A 25,388-nucleotide genomic window follows, 5' to 3' on the forward strand; every position below is an offset into this window, starting at 1 on the left:
TGGAAGTGAAACATGGACGATAAATAGTTTGGACAAGAAGAGAATAAAAGCTTTCGAAATGTGGTGCTACAGAACAATGCTGAAGATTAGATGGGTAGATCACAAAACTAATGAGGAGGTATTGAATAGGATTGGGGAGAAGAGAAGTTTGTGGCACAACTTGACTAGAAGAAGGGATTGGTTAGTAGGACATGTTCTGAGGCATCAAGGGATCACCAATTTAGTATTGGAGGGCAGTGTGGAAGGTAAAAATTGTAGAGGGAGACCAAGAGATGAATACACTAAGCAGATTCAAAAGGATGTAGGTTGCAGTAGGTACTGGGAAATGAAGTAGCTTGCACAGGATAGAGTAGCATGGAGAGCTGCATCAAACCAGTCTCAAGACTGAAGACAACAACAACAACAACAAGGAAGTACAGCCACACACATACAGCTGACTAATGTTTAGTCCGTAGAAACCTACAACAAAAAAGATCATGTGTGCTAGTTTTGAGCTCTTGGTCTTTCTGTAGCAAGAATACATATGTAAGAGCAGGCGTGCGCATGCACACCCCCCCCCCCCCCCCCCCCCACACGCACTCGCACATATGGGAAGGGGGGGGGTGGGGAAGAGAGAGAGAGAGAGAGAGAGAGAGAGAGAGAGAGAGAGAGAGAGACTGTTGGTTATTCATATTGATAGTTTCCAGTCAATGTGGAGTTGGGAACAGGCAGGCAGGGGAGGTTGCACGAAGGGAGGAGAAGGTATTGTGAGGCAAGTCTTTCGACAGGTCACTCCATGACTGCACAATAAGACAAAGGATTTCAGAGGTCAGAACATACAATAGGTAAGTTCGGGTGTCTGTGTGTACTTTTGCGAGAGCAAGAGCTCAAAAGTTAACGCAAATAATGTGTTCTGTTGCATGTGCCTGTGCATCTCAGGTGACTTCCCTTAATTTTACATAGTATTCCATACAGGTATATTTATTCTCAGTGGCATTCGTTGACTTCCATAATCTAATCTCTCTTTCTATAGTTGCAATTACTTTCAAGCTAGAACAGTGATATTCGTACTGTAAACAGTTGGCACAGTGACGAATAGATCAACAGATACACAACAAAAATAATTTTTAGTTCCCATCATTAGTATAAATATTACACTACCATTCACTGTGCGATAAGTCACAGTATAGAGAGTTCAAGGCAGTTAAGTGTGTGGAATTATTTGGACTGGTCTTCCGTTATGTAAATAATTTGTTTCTTTTTGTATTAGCCACATCCTGTCACATGAATTTACCTATGTTCAAGGTCGCACCCAATATGTAATATAGCATTTGGATCCATTTTGCTTTATGTAGTTTCATTAATGTGCACAATATAAAATACAGAAATCAGAAAATTCTGGCTTGGATGTTTCTTATTGGGAAGCTTGCTGAATTGGTATCTGCACCAAGAACTGTCATAGAAATAGGGTTCATTTCTGAATAGGTCATGGGAGCAGATATGTGATGCAGAGAGACAAATGGGAACGGATGAAAGTATGGGATAAGTAACAGTAATTCAGTGGGCAGTGCTTGCATTGTTGCCTTTCTGGAAGGCTGTGGTCTTCTAACTACCAGAACCGTGCAGCCTACTGCTGTACTCAGATTGCGTGACCTGTTGAAAGCTTAGAATATTTAGTGGAATTGATATAGAAAACATTCTGTAGAGTCTGCCCCGCCTGCACTCCCCCCTCCGTTTTTTTTTTCCAGTTTTGCCTTACAACAAAGTAATACTCATTGTGTAATTTTTTTTCTCATTTAGTTGTAACTTGGATTGAATAGTCACCATATGGCTGACTGATAAATCTTAGGGCTGTTGGAGCATTAGTCATATTAAGCATTTTAGTTATACATACATTTAATTTCATAGCTGACTGTGGTAACTCTTTGAAACTCAACAGGACGTTAATCGTGTGGAATACACTATCATCGAGTAAAGTTACAGGTCATTTCTTTGCAATTAAAGAACAGTGCACTTGAGGAAATGCAATTGAACCTACAAGCTGTTGCAGCAACTTTGGAATTGTTGGCAAGACATTCCCTGGTGGAATCATTCCTCTAGGTATAGCTACTTCCAGCCAGGTATTCCACTTGATGTAAAGCCAGAACATTTGAGAATATCCCATTACGGCTCTGAACTGTAGGAAAGATGTTACTGCACCTGTAATTGTGTGCACATAACAACAGACTTGTAAAAAGAATGGGAGGAGGAAGGATTCAGAAGTGTGCCAAAACACTGCGAAGGTAGATGCAAAGAAATGAAAATGTGATCTTTATAATAACCTGCAACTCTAATATTCTGCTAAAATACATGAATGCTGAAATTGTTCATCTGAATGTGCAGCCATTTTTTCTTCTGTCACCCAGCCTTGAGGTCTGTTAAATCAACAAATTTTTAATGTTGGGTGCCTTTCTGTTAGCCCAGTATTGCTTCATGCATTCTGAAGTGTGCAGCCATTTGTTCTGAATTTCGTTTTCTTTCCTGGCAACTAAAGAAAAAGGTGGATAGGCTCAATTGCATTCTTATTATTTGTTGTTGATGGTATTGTTTATAGGTAAGTATCATCTTTGGAAGATTCTGAAGAAATACAGAATGACATTACAGTTATTCTAATTGATGTATTTCGTGGTAAAAGTTCTAACCAAGAACACACGGAAACACACTGCCTTAAGTGAGACACAATTTATTGGGTCACAGAGTGACATTGAAAAGAATACAATGAAAGAAGTTTACACATATCACACATTCAACAACTGAGGGCCTGAAGGCTGGTGCGTGGTCTTACAAAAACTCTATCCACGCAGATGTCGCTGGTTTAGTGCTGCACTTGCACAGCAGACCTGCTGATGGCGGCCACCTCGGGTAGTTCAGGTGCGCCGCTTGAATGTCAGCAGCAGCAGTAGGCTCTGGTGAAGGAGACCCATATTCCATCCCTGCTGTCAGCAGTGTCTGCTCAGTGCAGTGGGGGAGGAAACCTGTATTCCATCCCTGCTGTCAGTAGAAAGTGCCTGCTCAGTGCAGTGAGGCACTGGCTGCAGGAAGCAAACCCATCATTGGTGCTGACAGTCTCTGTCTCCAGAGTAGGTATTCATGACAAGGCCTGCTTGGCCCATGGAGCAGCCAGGCTCAACAAAGAGTGAGATGTTAGGCTCATGGTCTCAGGAGGGCTCCCTGTGCCCTTTCTGGAATGCAACTGGTTCCAGTGATGTGCCATGAGTCACTCATTGGTGCTAGCCGTGAACACGAGGCAACCATGATGGCAATGGACAAAGGCTGGAATCCAATGAGGGTGCCATCCAAAAACCCTGACCCGTACTGATATGGTGGGTGCAGATGTCAACAAAACTGCTGCAGCTGGGGTTGCCTGCCCAGCAGCAAGAGGTTGAGCAGTGTCTGCTGCTGATGGCCATACACAAGTTCAGCAGGACTCTTGGCCTCAATTGGCATCATTCTGTAAGAGGTTAAAAAACAGGGAGAGCCTTCTCCTTCTTTCAACAGTAGAGTAATCGAGAGGAAGAAGTGATTGGCCAATGTACTAAAATTCCAAAGCAGATTTGATGCCTGGCCTGGCAGATGGTCAGGCCACCCATATTGTATCATACAAATGACCTGTTGGAACACCAGATCCCCTGCCACAGCAGAGGCAGTTTGCGAACTGCTGATGCGGAGGAGTGTAGAGACTGCTGCTATGTGACCCCTTTTTTATTTATTTATTTATTTATTTTTTTTTTTTTTAAGGATTCCCTCTGCCTGGGCAAGCTGTCCGCTCGTGCTGTATGAAACGAGGGGTACGAAGGAAGTGGCATTCGCTTTCAACCTGCTGCCCACAATGTGTGTGTCGGTGTGGTCGGGTTGGTTTGTTTGTACTGTGGCTACCTCCTTATGTTCCCTAATTATCTTCTCTGAATATAATATCCAAAATTATCATCATGGTTACATGGCTGCCAGGAACTGCAAAATATGTACAGTGGTATCAGTGCTATCCTCACCGTGCACCATCATGTCTCCAATGCCCAACGACACCAGAAAGAATATCCAAACGAACTTGTAGCATAATTTGATATTTTACCAAGTAGTTATTCAAAATATCTCAAAATTCAATTGTTTTGAGCCACATTTGATTAAACATTACTCTGATGTCACAGGGTGTTGCATTTGCAACTTAATTTGTACACGCAAATATGTACCCTCACATTAGGTTAGGATCACCACTATATCATCTGAGACATATGCAACCGTAAGACATCTCGTGGCAGAACTCGTCAGCAACATGGATGTTATGCCACTCAGTACGTCAGTGACTGGACCTCTTTTTTATTATTACTATGTGAGCTACTTGTGAGTTCTGGACAGCAAAAGCTGACTCATTAACATATGTACTACTAGGCAGCCTTGCAATAGATGTTGCCAAACTGTGAATGTACAGGTCCACACATTTTGCACTGCTCTAGTGTTGAGCTATCATTATGGATAAAACTTTTGTTTGTCACTGGAATCCAGTCTAAATTATAGCTGTCATTTGGTTTGATTGTAGTGTGTAGTCAAATTCTGAAGTGTTGCTCTGTAAAGCCAACCTCCATCACTTTCACAAATGCATTACTGTGAGCAGTGTTGTATCTGACATCTTGGGTTGTCAGGTGTTCTGACAGATATCAGCGTCGTACTTGCACGATATTTTGGTCACGTAGCTCGTGACCTTCATCAGGTGTGACCTGAGACTGTCTCAGGTCGCACCTGATGAAGATCACGAGCTACGTGACTGAAATATCGTGCAAGTACGACGCTGATACCCGGCAGAACACCCGACAACCCAAGATGTCATTAGATCGCCGGGAAAGCCTGAAGAGTTAGTGTTGTATCTGTTTGCTGTAGACAGGAATAAGGCAGTTCTAATCTGTATGAATCCATTCATTTCAAGACTTTCACCTTGAAACATACAAACTTTCTTCTTTATTTCAACTTAATTTTATGCCCTTTCCTGAGAGAGAGATTTAAAATTGACCTTTTAAGAGTTGCAGGAGATTTTGCTACTGAAAATTTGTTAATACCAAATTGGTCATCTTATTGCTCATAATGCATTCATTCAGGCAAATCTTTGAGGGTGCTGTAATTTTCACAACCATTAATATATATGAGAATTAATCTTTCACTCTGTTAAGTACTCACCGCCCCAAGTGACCTTGTGGTTCTAGGCGCTACAGTCTGGAACTGAGCGACCGCTACGGTCGCAGGTTCGAATCCTGCCTCGGGCATGGATGTGTGTGATGTCCTTAGGTTAGTTTGGTTTAATTAGTTCTAAGTTCTAGGCGATGATGACCTCAGAAGTTAAGTCGCATAGTGCTCAGAGCCATTTGTTAAGTACTTGGGTGGAATAAAAGAAAGGGGAGCTGCATAGCTTAAGATAAATACCAATGCCTAACTAGTTTATGGCACCTCTCACACTCTGGGACATTACTGCCCAGGAATGACCAGTGCCTGTGTCTACCTGCCAGTGCTCATTTTGCCGGAAGCTGCTTTCTCTTTTCAGTGACTCACTGATATTTGCTTTGGGATGTATTCCCAAATGTGACAACAATCAGCACAGAGTGGAAAATCCCCTCATATATAATAGTATCACAGTTTTGGCGAATGCTTCTTATATCTGATGATCACACAAATGATTTTGACCTCCACTTTCCACCTGTGGAAATATTTTATTGCAGTGAAATAATCTGTCATGAATCATGATAATTCTATTATAACCTGAGTTTTGAAGTCTAGCTCATAGTTATCTCCAAGAAATTCAGTTCTCACAGCAAGTATGTAAATAAAAGTTGTTTTTTTGTGTTGAGTCCAAAGATTGGGTTTATGCAGCTGTTGACGTTATTCATAACCTGTGCAACCCTTTTCATCTCATAATTACTAAAGCCTTCATCCATTTTGAGTATGCGTACTGTACTTGAGCCTGGGACTTCTGCTGTAGGGAATGTTGAAAGAACCTTGCCAGCTGGCAGTAGTCTTGGCTTTCACTGGTACTGCCTCCCCTTTTCTCTGCCACTCTTTACTGGCATGTTTGGATTCTGGAGTGTAGTGGTGAACCCACATTTCGTCACAGGTGACGATCTAACTCAAAAATGCAGTGTCTTCTTCTGCAAACCTTGCCATAAGTCTCTAACAGGTCTGCAAACATCTCAACTTCAGATTTTTGGTCAAAAGTTTAGGGACCCATCTGGAACAAACTTTATGGAACTGTAGATCGTTTGTGATGATTGCTTGACAGCTCCCATAACGGATTCCCACTTTTTGTGCAATTTCTGGTACTCTCGCCCATCGATCGTCGTCAATAATGTTTTCAGCCGCATGAATGTTTTTGTCTGTAATGCTGGTCAGAGGACGGTGATCATGTTGCTTATTTTCCACATGTTCTTGTCCTTCCTTGAACTTTTTATGCCAGGCAAACACATGCGTCCTTGATAATGTTTTACCACCAAACTGTGCAGTCAATCTTTGTCAAATTTCCACTGCTGTAACTCCTTCATGAACAAGGAATCTGATAATTATGCATTGCACATTGGAGGAGTGCACCTGTTGCTCATAAATCGTGAGCATTACTTACAAAACGGCAGGAAATATCTAACACACTCTCCTCACTTTTAACGGTCCCGCCTAAGCATAGCAGAAGAGCAGAGCCAGTCCTACCAACTGCTAATGTTCAGGAACAAAACTCCCTTTTATATTTGATCCCCCCTTGCAGATAATGAAAGCCCTGATGAATGATGTGGTTCAGTTGTTCCAGTCCAGGATAGTATTGGGTGACAAAGTGGGGCACTCTTTCGTACCTGGTTCTTAGAAGTATAATGGGATATGGCATGGGAAATATGTTTGCATAATAGGTGTGATGGATAGTGCCTGTCTGTGAAGGCTGAAATATGTTCAACATATCTTTCACTTTATTCTTCATACACCTTACTAGCTCTATCCTAACTCACAACTACCTCTCCTTTGAAACCAGTCCGTGGTGTAGCCAAGGGCATTCACATTACACCCTTCTATGCCGACCTGTTTATGGGCCATCTAAAGGAAATCTTTTTAGCCTCCCAAAACCTGCCACCCCTGGCCTGTTTCAGGTTCATTGATGGTACCTGCATGATCTGGACTCAGTGTCAGGACAACCTTTCCTCATTCCTTCACAACACCACCTTCTCTCCCATCTGCTTCACCTGGTCCTCCTCAACCCAACATGCCGCCTTCCTGGTCATCGATCCCCCTCTTCTCTGATGGCTCTTTCCACACCACTGTCTACATTAAACCTTTCAACCACAAGCAGTACCTGCATTTCAATAGCTACAATCCCTTCCACACCAAAAAATTCCTCCCGTACACCTTGACCACACAAGGACGGCATATCTGCAGTGACAAGAACTCCTTTGCCCAGCATGCTGAACAGCTCGCGAAGGTCTTCACTTATTGACATATTGGTACTATTCCCCCAGAGCTTGTCTGCAGACAGATTTCCTATGCCATATACTTAAAGTGAGTATCATTGTAACAGCTTTGAAATCTACTCAAATAATTCACACAATAACTTATATCTGGCTGTGTTCCAGAACTAATGTACAGGAGAGAACCTATCAGGTTCCTGTACTTGCTATCAAGGCTTCCATCATGTGCTACATCTAGTTTCAAATTTTCTTTCATTGGTGTACTGTACAGTTTTGCATGTTCAATCTGATATTTCTTAGCTAGAGATTTAATATAGCTACCCTGACTCAGTCATTACATTTTCTGCATTAATTATAATTAATATCTATCCCAAGATAATTCTTTATTTCACCTAAGTCTTCCATCTCGAATCACTTGGATAACAGACATTTCATTTCTTGTATTTTCTCTTTACTTTTACAACAAATTAGCAGATCATCAACAAACACAATTATATAGACAACACAAATTGTAGTCCTCAGTACATACTCAGTAAATAATAATAATAATAATAATAATAATAATAATAATAATAATAATAATAATAATAATAATAATAATAATAATGTCAGAAAAAAAACGAAAAATATTAGGTAAAATCTCACAACAAGAAGCGATAGAGCAATTAGATGAAAAGAAACAGAAATTACAAGCATTCGCCAAACGACTTAGAAGATACAAAAACAGTGAAAATAGAAGGAAACAAAACCAAACATTCAACACAAACCAAAAGAAATTTTACCAGACAATAGATAACACACACACTAAAATAGACAATCCACCAAACATAACAGACATGGAACACTTCTGGAGCAACATATGGTCAAACCCAGTACAACATAACAGGCATGCACGGTGGATACAAGCAGAAACAGACACATACAAGATGATACCAAAAATGCCTGAAGTGATAATTTTGCAACATGAAGTCACCCAAGCAATTAATTCTACTCACAATTGGAAAGCCCCTGGAAAAGATAAAATAGCAAATTTCTGGCTAAAGTAGTTCACCTCAACACATTCACATCTAACTTATTTAACAGTTACATTGCAGACCCATACACATTCCCTGACACACTTACACATGGAATAACTTATCTGAAACCTAAAGATCAAGCAGACACAGCAAACCCAGCAAAATATCGCCCCATAACATGCCTACCAACAATATACAAAATATTAACTTCAGTCATTACACAGAAATTAATGACACATACAACACAGAACAAAATTATAAATGAAGAACAAAAAGGCTGCTGCAAAGGAGCACGAGGATGTAAAGAGCAACTGATAATAGATGCAGAGGTGACATATCAACTTAAAACTAAACAAAGGTCACTACACTATGCATACATTGATTACCAAAAAGCTTTTGATAGTGTACCCTACTCATGGTTACTACAAATATTGGAAATATACAAAGTGGATCCTAAATTGATACAGCTCCTAAACATAGTAATGAAAAATTGGAAAACCACACTTAATATCCAAACAAATTCAAATAATATCACATCACAACCAATACAGATTAAGCGTGGAATATACCAAGGAGACTCATCAAGTCCTTTCTGGTTCTGCCTTGCCCTGAACCCACTATCCAACATGCTAAGTAATACAAATTATGGATACAATATTACTGGAACATACCCACACAAAATCACACATTTGCTATACATGGGTGATCTAAAACTACTGGCAGCAACAAATCAACAACTCAACCAATTACTAAAGATAACAGAAGTATTCAACAATGATATAAATATGGCTGTTGGAACAGACAAATGTAAGAAAAATAGCATAGTCAAGGTAAAACACACTAAACAAGAAGATTATATACTGGATAACCACAGCGACTGCATAGAAGCGATGGAAAAAACAGATGCCTATAAATATCTAGGATACAGACAAAAAATAGGAATAGATAATACAAATATTAAAGAAGAACTAAAAGAAAAATATAGACAAAGACTAACAAAAATACTGAAAACAGAATCGACAGCAAGAAACAAGACAAAAGCTATAAATACTTATGCTATACCAATATTGACCTACTCATTTGGAGTAGTGAAATGGAGTAACACAGACCTAGAAGTGCTCAATACACTTACACGATCACAATGCCACAAATATAGAATACATCACATGCATTCAGCAACAGAAATATTCACATTAAGCAGAAAGGAAGGAAGAAGGGGATTTATCGATATAAAAAACCTACATTATGGACAGGTAGACAATTTAAGAAAATTCTTTATAGAACGAGCAGAAACTAGCAAAATACACAACTTCATAACCACTTCTACAACCCTTTAGATCACATAACATCAACAGACACGAAGAAAATAAATTGGAAAAAGAAAACACTACATGGCAAGCACCCGTATCATCTAACACAGCCACACATCGATCAAGACGCATCCAACACGTGGCTAAGAAAAGGCAATATATACAGTGAGACGGAAGGATTCATGATTGCAATACAGGATCAAACAATAAACACCAGATATTACAGCAAGCATATTATTAAAGATCCCAATACCACAACAGATAAAAACAGTAGATCACATCACAAGCGGATGTACAATACTAGCAAATACAGAATACCCCAGAAGACATGACAATGTAGCAAAAATAATACATCAACAGCTTGCCTTACAACATAAACTTATAAAACATGTTCCCACATACAAGTATGCACCACAAAATGTACTGGAGAACGATGAATACAAATTATACTGGAACAGAACCATTATAACAGATAAACCACCACCACATAACAAACCTGACATCATACTCACCAATAAAAAGAAGAAATTAACACAACTAATCGAAATATCCATACCCAATACAACAAATATACAAAAGAAAACAGGAGAAAAAATTGAAAAATACATCCAACTGGCTGAGGAAGTCAAGGACATGTGGCATCAGGATAAAGTTGACATTATACCAATTATACTATCAACTACAGGAGTCATACCACACAATATCCACCAATACATCAATGCAATACAGCTACATTCAAACTTACATATACAACTACAGAAATCTGTAATTATTGACACTTGTTCAATTGCCCGAAAGTTCCTAAATGCATTGTAACATATACCGTACAGTTAAAAGGAAGTCGCGCTTGATCAAGGTCCGCGTCACCTTCCATTTTTAACCAGACATAATGTCTGAGACAAGAAAGAAATAATAATAATAATAGTCATAGTTAATTCTCTGAAACCCTTGACCTTTTAAAAACTCACCCAGACAATCATACCATGCTCTGGGGCTTTCCCTCAAGCCATAAAGTGCCTTAAATAACTCACAAACCCTATCTGTTCCATCCATGTATCCAGGGGTTGCTTAACGTAAATTTCTGACAAAATTTTTTCCATTAAGAGATGCAGTTTGTACATCCATTTGTTCTACGATTACGCCCTTTTGACAACAGAATGACAATAATATTTTCAATGTTTGCATCATAGCAACTGGTGAATAAATATCATCCACAAATTCCGTTTGTTGGAAGCCCCTTACAACTAATCTTGCTTTACAAGTGTTGTCAGATTTCTTTGTAAAAACCCACTTTACATCAAGAACATTTACATTTATTGGTTTAGTTACTAGTTTCCAAATTTTATTTTTATTTAAACTTTCAATTTCTTTATGCATTGCTTCCTTCCACATTTCTGACTCATTACTATTCATTGCCTCCTCAAAATTTTCTGGACTATCAGCACAACAAAAGTTTACATAAATGAAGTTACTCAAGACATAATCATTTAATCTATCAGGCATTCTATGTTCCCTAGTTGACGTTCTCAACTCTTGTTCCTGGTTTTGTTTTTGATTACTTGGACAACGCTCAACACCTCTTCCATCCATATACTCATTTACTGATTCACTGTTTATGCTTTTGCACTCAGAAACACTAAAATGTTCATTCCTTGAATTGGATGCCTTAATATCAATACACTTAACATCATCTTCTACAATATCAACATGTCTGGCAATGATAACTTTGTTATTAATCGATACCCTGTACCCAACTTCACTGTACCCTATTAAAATTCCCAAGTCTGCTTTACGGTCCCACTTTGACTTCCTCAACTGTTCTGGTACACGTACAAAAACCCTACTTCCATATAACTTCAAATGCTTAACATCAGGTTTCTTCTCAAATAATATCTCATAAGGAGTTTTCTTTTCAATAGTATTAGCTAAAGTTCTGTTCTTAAGGTATGTAGCTGCACGTACCACTTCTGACCAAATCTCCTATCTACTCTCGCTTCAGATATCAGACATCGTGACATATCCATAATTGACCTGTTATATCTTTCAGCTGTACCATTTAATTCATGTACCTAGGGAGGGCATGCATTTAATACGATTCCTTTCTGTCTTATAAACTGATACACATCTGAATTTAAATATTCTTTCCCATTGTCACATCTCAATTTCTTAATAGTTTTACCAGTTAAATTTTCAATTTCATTTACATATTCCACAAAACAATCATAAACCTGACTTTTAGATTTAATAGTATTGACTCTAGTCTAGCAGATTTTGTTGTCTATATTCTGCAATTCTGTGTATTGACATGCCCTTGGGGATGGGTATGGGCTTAGTCTTGAAATGAGCCCCTCTCAGGTTTTTAAATAAGCCCATTTAAGTTGTATTGTTTATGCACTTTCTTAGAACAGCAGCTAAGGTTTTGTGTATTTATTAATTCTCCAGAGAACGCCATTTCAATGCAGGAAATAAAATACTCAAGTTCTCGTATCACTGTGTGGCAATCATGTTAAGGGAGATTCCTTGGGCCCTTTGGTTGTTTTAATAGTGAAAGAAAAAACTAGCAGTTGATCATTTTCAGAATTTATTGAATTGTGCAGACAAACGTAATCGTATTTTTACTTCCACCAAAAAACCTTCCTTTTGCCTAAGCACTTACAGAACGCTCCAGTTGGGAAAGAAATGCATAATGAAGAACGTATGACAACAAAACACAATGTAATATAGGTTACCACTCTGATACATGTAAAGTAAAGTAAAGTAAAGTATGACTGAGCTCATTTTGGCATCAAGTGCTGGTATTTATAACAAATTGCATTGTTCTAGAACATACTAGAACAAACCTATCAAATTAATTTACATGTGTCCTACCAACCGATCCCTTCTTCTAGTCAAGTTGTGCCACAAACTTCTCTTCTCCCCAATCCTATTCAATACCTCCTCATTAGTTTTGTGATCTACCCATCTAATCTTCAGCATTCTTCTGCAGCACCACATTTCGAAAGCTTCTGTTCTCTTCTTGCCTAAACTATTTATCGTCCATGTTTCACTTCCATACATGGCTACACTCCATACAAATACTTTCAGAAACGACTTCCTGACACTTAAATCAATACTCGATGTTAACAAATTTATCTTCTTCAGAAACGCTTTCCTTGCCATTGCCAGTCTACATTTTATATCCTCTCTACTTCGACCATCATCGGTTATTTTGCTCCCCAAATAGCAAAACTCCTTTACTACTTTAAGTGTCTCATTTCCTAATCTAATTCCCTCAGCGTCACCCGACTTTATTCAACTACATTCCATTTTACTCATTTTGCTTCTGTTTATGTTCATCTTATATCCTCCCTTCAAGACACTATCCAGTCAGTTCAACTGCTCTTCCAAGTCCTTTGCTGTCTCTGACAGAATTACAATGTCATCGGCGAACCTCCAAGTTTTTATTTCTTCTCCATGGATTTTAATTCCTACTCCAAATTTTTCTTTTGTTTCCTTCACTGCTTGCTCAATATATAGATTGAATAACATCGGGGAGAGGCTACAACCCTGTCTCACTCCCTTCCCAACCACTGCTTCCCTTTCATGTCTCTCGACTCTTATAACTGCGATCTGGTTTCTGTACAAATTGTAAGTAGCCTTTTGATCCCTGTATTTTACCCCTGCCCCCTTCAGAATTTGAAAGAGAGTATTCCAGTCAACATTGTCAAAAGCTTTCTCTAAGTCTACAAATGCTAGAAATGTAGGTTTGCCTTTCCTTAATCTAGCTTCTAAGATAAGTTGTAGGGTCAGTATTGTCTCACGTGTTCCAATATTTCTACGGAATCCAAACTGATCTTCCCCGAGGTCGGCTTCTACTAGTTTTTCCATTCATCTGTAAAGAATTCGCGTTAGTATTTTGCAGCCATGACTTATGAAACTGATTGTTCGGTAATTTTCACATCTGTCAACACCTGCTTTCTTTAGGATTGGAATTATAATATTATTCTTGAAGTCTGAGGGTATTTTGCCTGTCTCATACATCTTGCTCCCCAGATGGTAGAGTTTTGTCAGGACTGGCTCTCCCAAGGCTGTCAGTAGTTTTAAGGGAATGTTGTGTAGTCCCGGGGCCTTGTTTCGACTCAGGTCTTTCAGTGCTCTGTCAAACTCTTCACGCAGTATCGTATCTCCCATATCACCTTCATCCACATCCTCTTCCATTTCCATAATATTGTCCTCAAGTACATTGCCCTTGTATAAACCCTCTATATACTCCTTCTACCTTTCTACTTTCCCTTCTTTGCTAAGAACTGGGTTTCCATCTGAGCTCTTGATATTCATACAAGTCGTTCTCTTATCTCCAAAGGTCTCTTTAATTTTCCTGTAGGCAGTATCTATCTTACCCCTAGTGAGATAGGCCTCTACATCCTTACATTTGTCCTCTAGCCATCCCTGCTTAGCCATTTTGCACTTCCTGTCGATCTCATTTTTGAGACGTTTGTATTCCTTTTTGCCTGCTTCATTTACTGCGTTTTTATATTTTCTCCTTTCATCAATTAAATTCAATATTTCTTCTGTTTCCCAAGGATTTCTACTAGCCCTCGTCTTTTTACCTACTTGATCCTCTGCTGCCTTCACTACTTCATCCCTCAAAGCTACCCATTCTTCTTCTACTGTATTTCTTTCCCCCATTCCTGTCAATTGTTCCCTTATGCTCTTCCTGAAACTCTGTACAACATCTGGTTTAGTCAGTTTATCCAGGTCCCATCTCCTTACATTCCCACCTTTTTGCAGTTGACTAGTGAATAATAAAATATTGCTGTATGCATCATGGAACAGATTTGGAAATTTGTAAGTAAATTTTTTTCTTTGAAATGAAGCATTGTTAAACTGAAAATAAATTATGGTTATTGATTTCTGCAAACAAACACGAAATATATGTAAATTGAAAATTAGCTTGATTCATCATGTTTATCACTTGATGTCTGGTATGAGACTGGCATTTGATTAGTTTTCTCTGGTTATTATCTGTTGCACACCCATCCCCCCACTCACTCAATATCATGCACAGAATGTGCAGAATATTTTGTTACTATTTAATACACATTTTCAAAATATGATTGTACCATTTTTTTTATTGTAAAAACGGACTTTGTAAAGAAAATGTGTCTGGTTGTTGCAATTCAAGCGGCTCATCAATCTGCCAGTAGTTACCTTACAAGAGTGTCTCATGTTAAAAAACGAAATATTAAGTAATAATTAACACTGCCCATAAAAAAAATTCAAAAATCCATCACTGAAATCAGAGGCAATGATTTTAAAACTGGAAATTAGTAATGCAAAAATATAACACCCAATCATATAAAAACTGGTCTTCAAACGTATTGTGTCTTTCTTTCACAGAGAATTATTTGTATCCAATGGTTTCAAAATACTATGAACTATAATATTTTGTTTATTCAGTTACTCCTATTGCCTTATCTTGAGAGAGGAGTGCTCCCAGCCCAATATCACTACTGTCTGCCAGTATGAAAAATGTGATTGACATATCTTGTCTATGTAACATTTGAATTAACATAGTTGGTTTTTGATCTCAATAAATGCCTCTTGATATTCCCAGCTCCAATCCCAAACTGTGTTTTTCTTTAGTAAATTACTGAAGCAAGGAGCCTCTAATGCTTGATGGCTAATAAACTTTCAGTAAAATCTGAATAACTGAAAGAATGATTTAAGTTGCTTTTTGTTCCTAGAGGCTAGAAAATTCTGAACCGCCTCAGTTTTTACTTTATCTTGTAAAATTCTCTTTTCTGTAATTCTGTGACCCAAAAATTTGTTTTAGCCTGAATTTACATTTTTCTAATTTTAGTCAATCCCCTTTTGTGAGTTTCAAACATCCTTCCTATAATAATTCAAAATATTCATCCCAAGTTCTCCCAATAATTAAAATGTCACCAACACACACAGTTAATTTTGAAGTAGTTTCATGTCCCAAAACAGAATCTAATGCAATAATAAAATCAGCAACTGAAACTTTTAAACCAAATGGGACTACACAGTACTGATAGCATCTACCGCTGAGTAAGAAGACAGTGTACTCGAGTCTGGATACAGTGACACCTGATGATTAGATATCTAAACTAATCCTGAATGTCACACACTGAAATGTGTGTGAAAGTTTTTTAATGCTTTCTGGGTGGTGCTTTCCTCTTGCAAGATACTTATTTAACTGTCTTGAATCAAGGGCGAGTTGCTCAACCCCATTTTTTGAAAACAACCACCAGAGGACTGTATACTCGCTACAACTCACCAGGTGTTCATCTTCTGAGTTTCTATTTCGACTACGTCCCTTTTCATGAAAGGTATTCCATATGGTATATTGAGGAAAGATTGAAGGGCCTTAAGTTATAGTTTGCATGATAATTTTTCATTCTACCAGGCTGATTACTAAATACATCCTGAAATTCCCACAATAATATTTTTGAACTGTCATCCTGGATATCATTTAAGTTTATAGCTTCTACTTTACTTTCCACAAGTTCTTCAAACTGTTAGTCAAGTAAATTATCTGGTGTCATTTCTTGAAGAAAAAAAAAAAAAACTTTCATGGTCACAAATTACTGTCCTAATATGATTATGACCAGTCCCACAACTTAAACAAGGATGTCTGTTGTAAAATTAACTTTACTTTTAAGTACAGTTGTAAGTATTACTTTCCACCCCGTCTACATCCTGCATTTACTTTTAATACCCAATCCAAGCCCAAGGTGAAATTTTCATTTAAGTCTGCAATTTCTGGGCAACCATGTCCAAATGTTCCATTCTCTATCATAAACATTAAAAAAAAATTCAGTTCATTACTACTGTTCTGTCCTTTCCTGTGGCCCCCTTTATCTTCACCTCTATTACTGCCATTTTAACAAAATTTTTCCACCTTTTAAATTTCTTTTTCTGTTATTCCCAGGAGAGGACTACCTGTGTTGATAAAGTATTTCCCTTCCCATACTTCAATTTTGACTATAATGTATGGATGTCCTAATCTTTGACTCTCCTCTTTGTCTTCTAATTCTTCAAACAACAAATAATTTTAAATTTCTTTAAATCACAGTTCTGTCTGTCATTCCCTTCTTTTCCCTTGTTATTTCCTTCTCCGTTTTTAATGAATTAACAGTTACACTGATCTCTTAATTATTACCATTCCCTTCTACCATAGGTTGGACACTAAACAAACTACTAGTTGTTCCCCATTTCTCATCTTCTTCCACCATTTTCGATAGAAAGTTTCACTGAATTTTGATAATCTTTTCCATAATTCTCCCCTGTCAGCACTATTTCGATAATGATTCTACAATACCCTTAAGAATCTTTCTCCTTTGTCTTCCAAGCTCATGGATTTTCCCAACAGACTCAGTTCATCCTGGCTCTCATTTTCTAATCCTTCCATGCCTTGTGATTCATGAACACCAACAGGCAATAGCTTCTGTTCTGAAATAATTTCCCTATCTTCTCTTTTCTCACCCTCAGAAACATCATTAAATTCAGAACTTCATCGTCTTCTATCTCAACATAATCACCAATGTTGACTTCAACATTATCAGTATCACTTCCAGTAATATTTCCTTCATCTTCTACAATAAATTATTTTCATCTCGTTAACCCCATCTGTATCTGATAATCAGCAACCTACCTATTAGCATTATCAACCACTGCATACACTCTTCTTCATTAAACAATCCCCCTAGTTCCAAATCCACGTAATATTTCTCTCTCTTTTCATTCTTTACTGTATCACTTTCAGCCCAGCTAACAACCACTGCAACATCTAAATATGGATTTTCACCTCTTTCCTACTTATTGTTATTTTCTGCTAAATCATTCTCTTTGTTCCAAAATTTGCTATTGAATTCCAAACCCTTCATTTGGTGCACTGTCTTTAATTTTTGTTGTTGGCTCCTCTGATTATAATTTCCTCTATCACTGTGGCAAAATTCCATTGTCTGGCTACATGCTCCTCTCACCCCAAAAATGTGGACCATCATTGGAATGCTCCTTTCTTTCCTGATTGATTCACTCTATCAACACATTTTACATTCATAGGTATTTTAGTTCCCTCACCCCATCTTCTATTCCTATTATCAAAGTCTCTCCCCCTATTTCTATCTCTGTTATTCCCATTGTAATCTTGTCTCATTCCACCATTAGGTGTTTAGAAACAAAACTTCCCGTACCATCATTCTGCAGCTCATTCCTGAAATTCACACAATCTCTCCTTCCATGGTTACCTCCATGAAAACCCTGATTCGGCCCCCTGTTCCCCATGTTGAGTGTTTCCATAATTAAAATGTCATCTATTATCCATTTCTAGGGCTCCATCAAAGTTGTCAACATCTTTTAGGAAATCTTCTATAGAATCATCAGGTCCGTTAATGAAGTCCCATTGCAGTCTTTTAGGTGGTCTCCTCTTAAGAGCATCTGTGTGGGTTATTTTATCAAAAGATTGCCCTAAGTGAGCTAGTTCTTCCAGCTAATTTTTGCAAAATGCCTTCATCCCCCATTAGCACACCAGGTCCATTTAGGGGTTCACTAATTATTCTTCCCTGAGCAGAATTTATTCATGAAATGCTGTTTGCTGCCAGCTGATCACTAATTTCATCCTTAAAAGCTTTAGGCTAAATTGGTTGTTAGTTTTCTCTGCTGTTCTTGCTTGAAACTGTACAGTATTAATGACCATCTGTTCAGTATTTTCATTTTGAAAAGCTACAGACTGCTAGTATTTTCCACTAATCTTGCTTCTAACTGTTCACCATTTACTTTTTTCTGTTCATCTACTGACTATGAAAATGATTTCAGAGCCTCAAAAAGATCTACAAGCTTTCCTCCTCTACACTGTCTGATCCATATCTCCTGCTTCCTCATTTTCTGGCTCTTCAGCTTTCACCGTCTTGACATGTTTTAACAAATACAAAAACCACAAAGCATAGGTATGATTGTTTGTAAGGTACTTATCTCTTTTTACTTCTTCAAAAATTCTGGCTGGAGATCCTATGTGGACCTTTACTTTCATCTACTATTTACTGTTGCTGTTTGTGATGAATTTTGTCCATGTGAGTGCCAACCTCAATCATCTGTCTCTTTGTTTAGCAGATAATTTCCTCTTGCAACTTACTTGACATGACACGACACACATTTTTTCGCTCTAAAAACAGAACAGCATTAGGTTATCATTAAAATGCTTCATGCCCTGGAAAAGAGCCCATGTATTGAAATAGGCCTCTCCCAGCTGGTTAAACCCATTTAAGTCGTCTCATTGAAGCACTTTCTTAGAACAGCAGCTCAGCTTTTATGCATTTATTAATATGCTGGGGAACACTTTTCAATTTAGGAAATAAAATAATTATCTTTTATATATCCATTTGTGGCTGTCTTCAGGGAGATTCTTGAGGTCCCTAGGTTGTTTTAATAGTAAAAGAAAAAACTAGCAGTTGATCATTTTCAGAATTCATTGAATTATGTCAGTAAACACAATCACAACACAACTTTGAAATGGAACATCATTAAAAAAAAATGAAAATAAACATGTTTTTGACATGTTAATATTCTTTAAAATTATGTTCTTGAACTGCTTTAGTGTATACTCTGACTATGTTTGGTTGTTGAACTTCATAAACAAATATGAAATTTACATAAATTAAAAATTAGCTTCAGGTATTGTGTTCCTCACCTGAAGAAATCTAGTATAAAACTGGCATCGTGTGATTAATTTACTCACTCTCCCCCCGGTAATGGTCTGTCCACAGAATGTTCCATTGCCATTCATTGGCCACTTCCATGTCAGCAAGAAATTCTAGAGCAAATATTTGCATTATTGGCAGCTCAGCATGAAGCAACTCCTGAGCATGTGTAATTTTGTATGGATAGTAATGCAGGATGTTTTATGCGTCAAGCTCACAGGCATGACCAACATTTGGGCAATTCCCGGTGCTCTGCATGTTTGCACACCACCTCTCAATCCCTACTGCAATACTGTGGCCACATCTCCAACAGATGTTGGATCAACTGCTTTCCTTCCTCTGCCACATTTCACTTCAGAAGGACCTACTGTAAGAAAATGAAATGCCTACGGCCATCCTTATGATCTTTCTTACTGTTTAGCTACCAGTTTTGGCGTTTTAATGCACCACCTTCAGGCCTTAGTTGATACTGAAGGGGTTATCACAATCCATATGTATGCTGTATCGTTGGGCAACATAACTGGTTTATGCAGACTATCTGTAACTGTGATGTCAGCTCTCCAGTCATCATGGTTGAAATGCTAACATCACAGTTATAGATAGTCTGCATAAACCCATTATGTTGCCCACTGATGCAGTGTATATATTGATTGTGAGAACCCCTTCAGCATCAAATAAGGCCTGAAGATGGTGCATTGAAGCACCGAAACTGGTAGCTACACAATAAAAACTGATCATAAGGACGGCTCTGCAATTGAAGATCAAAATTAATTATGCAGCTGAAAGACTCATATCATGGCTCCTCTCCAACAAATTATTGTTAAAAAAAAAAAAAAAGACAGCTCATGTGCTCCTCTAACCATCCCAACACCACCCGGCTATATAGAACCATTGCAGCTTGATGGAAAAGAAATTGAACTTGTAAGGGGATTGACAGGCCACTCAAGTGGGACCACCACAGGGCAAAACTGTTAAACAAGTTTGGTAGTCTCTGCTATGCTTTCGGAATTCTCAGACAATCATGTGATATAAACATACCAAAAACTAATACGTTTGTTTGCATGGCTATCTTCCGCAGAAGCTGTTAACACCTTTTACTATAGGTTATCCATCATGAGCAGACTGCAATCTAATTAAATTGAATTCCACCAGATGTGTTTCGCTTTTATTTATAGAGCATCTTCCATGGTTATTCTGTAAACTGGATACATACATTTGTACATTTTTAATTGTTTTAGGTTAAAACAGCATTTTCTTTCTAAAGTTGGTCTAAAACTGTTTATCATGGGCTTTTGCACCCAATAATAGTCTTTGCCATCCCTTTCGTTAGGGTTACTTACAGAAAAATTTTCCTCATGCAAAAAAAAATAAAATAAAATAAAAAAAATTAAAAAAAATGAACAGAATACCAATATCTGCTGCCAAACCCATTCTGAAAGAGCTTACTATATTTCTAGTCTCTGTATTTATATTCTAAAGACACTTTTTGTCAGAGAAAAAAAAACCCCTTGGTCTCTTTGCAACAAATGGAGAAACCCATAGTCATAACACAAGAACAAAAGCAAACATTCATCTGGTGGAAACAAAGATTAAGTGGGAGTCACAATGTGGTGGGAAATATGGGCCACCTACTCTTCAGCAAACTACTCTTGTCAATGAGAAACAAAAGAATACTTTTAAGAAGAAAGTTAAGGACTTACTAATGAAAAATACTCTTTATTCTGCCAATGATTGCCCATAGCCAAACTTGCATTAACTATTTGACATTATCATCTCCTAATCCATGCTTAAAAGTGCTTGTAATTACTTTGTATGCTTGCCTCAAAGTTTAAGGCATAATTTCTATTTGCCAGTGTTTTGTAGAATTATATAGAAATAATATGTTCACACTCGTATGTAACAAATTCTATTAATATATTACCATGCATCTTCCATATTTTAGTACATTAAAATATATCCTGAATCTTTTGTCAGATCTGTTACTGTAGGTACTATTGTATCTGGCACAATATGCGTGCTGAATTTTCATATATATTTTTATCTATTTAATGATATGGATATAATAGAGGGAAACATTCCACGTGGGAAAAATATATCTAAAAACAAAGATGATGTGACCTACCAAACGAAAGCGCTGGCAGGTCGATAGACACACAAACAAACAAACACAAACATACACACAAAATTCAAGCTTTCGCAACCAACAGTTGCTTCATCAGGAAAGAGGGAAGGAGAGGGAAAGATGAAAGGATGTGGGTTTTAAGGGAGAGGGTAAGGAGTCATTCCAATCCCGGGAGCGGAAAGACTTACCTTAGGGGGGAAAAAAGGACGGGTATACACTTGCATACACACACACACATCCATCCGCACATACACATACACATACACAAGCAGACATTTGTAAAGGCAAAGAGTTTGGGCAGAGATGTCAGTCGAGGCGGAAGTACAGAGGCAAAGATGTTGTTGAAAGACAGGTGAGGTATGAGCGGCGGCAACTTGAAATTAGTGGAGGTTGAGGCCTGGCGGATAACGAGAAGAGAGGATATACTGAAGGGCAAGTTCCCATCTCTGGAGTTCTGACAGGTTGGTGTCAGTGGGAAGTATCCAGATAACCCGGACGGTGTAACACTGTGCCAAGATGTGGTGGCCGTGCACCAAGGTGTACACGATCAAAGGCAAAGCCACGTGATTTACCAACTGACCTGCCTACACTGTGAAGCTTTCTATGTGGGAATGACAAGCAACAAACTGTCCATTCGCATGAATGGACACAGGCAGACAGTGTTAGTTGGTAATGAGGATCACCCTGTGGCTAAACATGCCTTGGTGCACGGCCACCACATCTTGGCACAGTGTTACACCGTCCGGGTTATCTGGATACTTTCCACTAACACCAACCTGTCAGAACTCCGGAGATGGGAACTTGCCCTTCAGTATATCCTCTCTTCTCGTTATCTGCCAGGCCTCAACCTCCGCTGATTTCAAGTTGCCGCCGCTCATACCTCACCTGTCTTTCAACAACATCTTTGCCTCTGTACTTCCGCCTCGACTGACATCTCTGCCCAAACTCTTTGCCTTTACAAATGTCTGCTTGTGTATGTGTATGTGTATGTGCGGATGGATGTGTGTGTGTGTATGCGAGTGTATACCCGTCCTTTTTTCCCCCTAAGGTAAGTCTTTCCGCTCCCGGGATTGGAATGACTCCTTACCCTCTCCCTTAAAACCCACATCCTTTCGTCTTTCCCTCTCCTTCCCTCTTTCCTGATGAAGCAACCGTTGGTTGCGAAAGCTTGAATTTTGTGTGTGTGTTTGTGTTTCTATCGACCTGCCAGCGCTTTCTTTGTTTTTAGATATATTTTTATCTATTTAGCTGCTTAAGTTAAAAGTTAGGTTATTGCTGTCATTACTAAGCATTTGTTGTTGTATGAAAATGTAATATGTGAGTATAAGGTTCCTGGGCTTCAAATAAACAAAAGCCCACGCCTATTATGTAGCCCACCTACCCATCCTCACAGAGATCACTGCTCACCGAGGTTAGGATTCAGCACCCAGAGATGACAGTGGCATGTGCTCTCTCTCTCTCTCTCTCTCTCTCTCTCTCTCTCTCTCTCTCTCTCTCTCTCTCTCACACACACACACACACACACACACACACACACACACACACACAGCAAGAAATGCATATTATCACTGGCTGCCTGTTTTTCAGTTTAATCTTCACATGGGATGAGAGTAATAGTTCTACATAATCTGCACCTAATTATATTTACAAATATATTAAAAGTCGCGAAAAGGTAAAGTTCTCCCACTAAGGATACTCTCTAAATTTTCTGGGACAGAGGTAATGAGTGTTCACAGCAGAAATGCTAATTTTGAAAAACAAAATATGAAGCTATTCTTCCATTTCTTCTGTGCCAGCAGAGCTACACATATGGAATGTTTCCCACAATTTGTATTTTCCAGTTCCCCTTTTTCATGAAGTGAAGGGACTACTTAACATAAAGAGTGACTACTATAATTAAAGTTCCTGTTTCAAAATGCTGTAAAAAAAAAAAAAAAAAAAAAAAGAAGAAAAAAGAAGAGTACTGTTGCTGAGAATGACATCAAATTTGAACAAATTATTGTCAAAGAAGGGGGAACGGTTATGGAAACAAAAAAAAATTTAACAGGAATTTAACCATTATATGACGCTACAAGTGGCAGAATATGCAAAATAAAAGATGTGGGCTACTCGTCTGTTCCTCAGCTTTTGTCTGAGACACTTGGTATGATTGTCTCAATGCAGGCTCATGCACAGCTGGTAAAGCCCTTTACAAGAACGGTGACTGTGCGCCATCATCTCTGCAGAACTTATGGACACTCAAGGGTATAAAAAAAGGAACTGGTCTGATGTCTGCCAAGGGTCTGGAGGAAATAATTACAAAATTTGAAAATACAGGTTCTTTTGAGTTTTTGTATGTCCATCCTTTTGACTGGAGGTCTGGGGGACCATCGCTCTTCACTGTTGTAAGAAAATGAAACGCCTACAGCCGTCCTTACAATAATTTTTTATTGTGTAGCTACCAGTTTTGGTGCTACAATGCACCATCTTCAGGCCTTAGTTGATGCTGAAAGGGTTATCACAATCAATATATACACTGCATCAGTGGGCAACATAATGGGTTTATGCAGACTATCTATAACTGTGATGTTAGCATTTCAACCATGATGACTGGAGTGCTGACATCACAGTTACAGATAGCCTGCATAAACCATTTATGTTGCCTACTGATACAGCACACACATGGATTGTGATAACCCGTTCAGTGTCAACTAAGGCCTGAAGGTGGTGCATTAAAATGCCAAACTGGTAGCTACACAGTAAGAAAGATCATAAGGATGGCTGTAGGCATTTCATTTTCTTACAGTAGGTTTTTCTGAAGTGTAATGGGGCAGAGGAAGGAAATCAGTTGATCCAACGTCTGTTGAAGATATAGCCACAGTATTGCAGTAGGGATTGAGAGGTGGTGTGCAAACATGCAGAGCACCGGGAATTGCCCAAATGTTGGTAATGCCTGTGAGCTTGGTGCATAAAACATCCTCCATTACTATCCATACAAAATTAACATGCTCAGGAGTTGTTTCATGCTGAGCTGCCAATAATGCAAATATTTGCTCTAGAATTTCTTGCTGACTTGGAAGTGGCCAATGAGTGGCAATGGAACATTTTGTAGACAGACCATTACCGGGGGGAGAGTGAGTAAATTAATCACACGATGTCAGTTTTATACTAGATTTCTTCAGGTGAGGAACACAATACCTGAAGCTAATTTTTAATTTATGTAAATTTCATATTTGTTTATGAAGTTCAACAACCAAACATAGTCACAGTATACAGTGAAGTCCAACTGTTACAGTAAGTTTGTGTCAACTGCAGACAACACAGGAGAAATATTAGAGAGATACTGAGGAAAGTCAATGATAAAAGGTCGGGAGAGGAGAAGCCACAGTACCAAGCCTTCAGTGGCTCCACAGTTTGTCAGTGCTTAGTCAGAATAAACTTTTATAGATTCGGGGCTTGTGACTTCCACCATTTGCTCTCAGTTTGTGAGATAGGATTTAAACCAATTATTTGCTGTACCTCTGATGCCACATGAGTCTGGCTTCTGAAGCAACAGCGAATGATCAACAAGATCAAAAATCTTGCTCAAGTCCAGAAGAAAATTCCTTTTGATTAAAGGCTTTAAGAATTTGTTCATTGAAATTGAAGAGTGCATCAATAACAATCTTGTTTTCTCTAAATCCATATTGGTGTTTCAGGAATTATGCCACTCTTTCTGGAATGCTGTGATTCTGTTGTACATTACTTTCTCAAATATCTTAGATATAACTGGGAGTATGGAAATAGGATGATATTTGTTTTCATCTTGACTGTACCAC

Source organism: Schistocerca piceifrons, chromosome 1, assembly GCF_021461385.2.
Source record: "Schistocerca piceifrons isolate TAMUIC-IGC-003096 chromosome 1, iqSchPice1.1, whole genome shotgun sequence".
In the NCBI taxonomy this organism is placed as follows: domain Eukaryota; kingdom Metazoa; phylum Arthropoda; class Insecta; order Orthoptera; family Acrididae; genus Schistocerca; species Schistocerca piceifrons.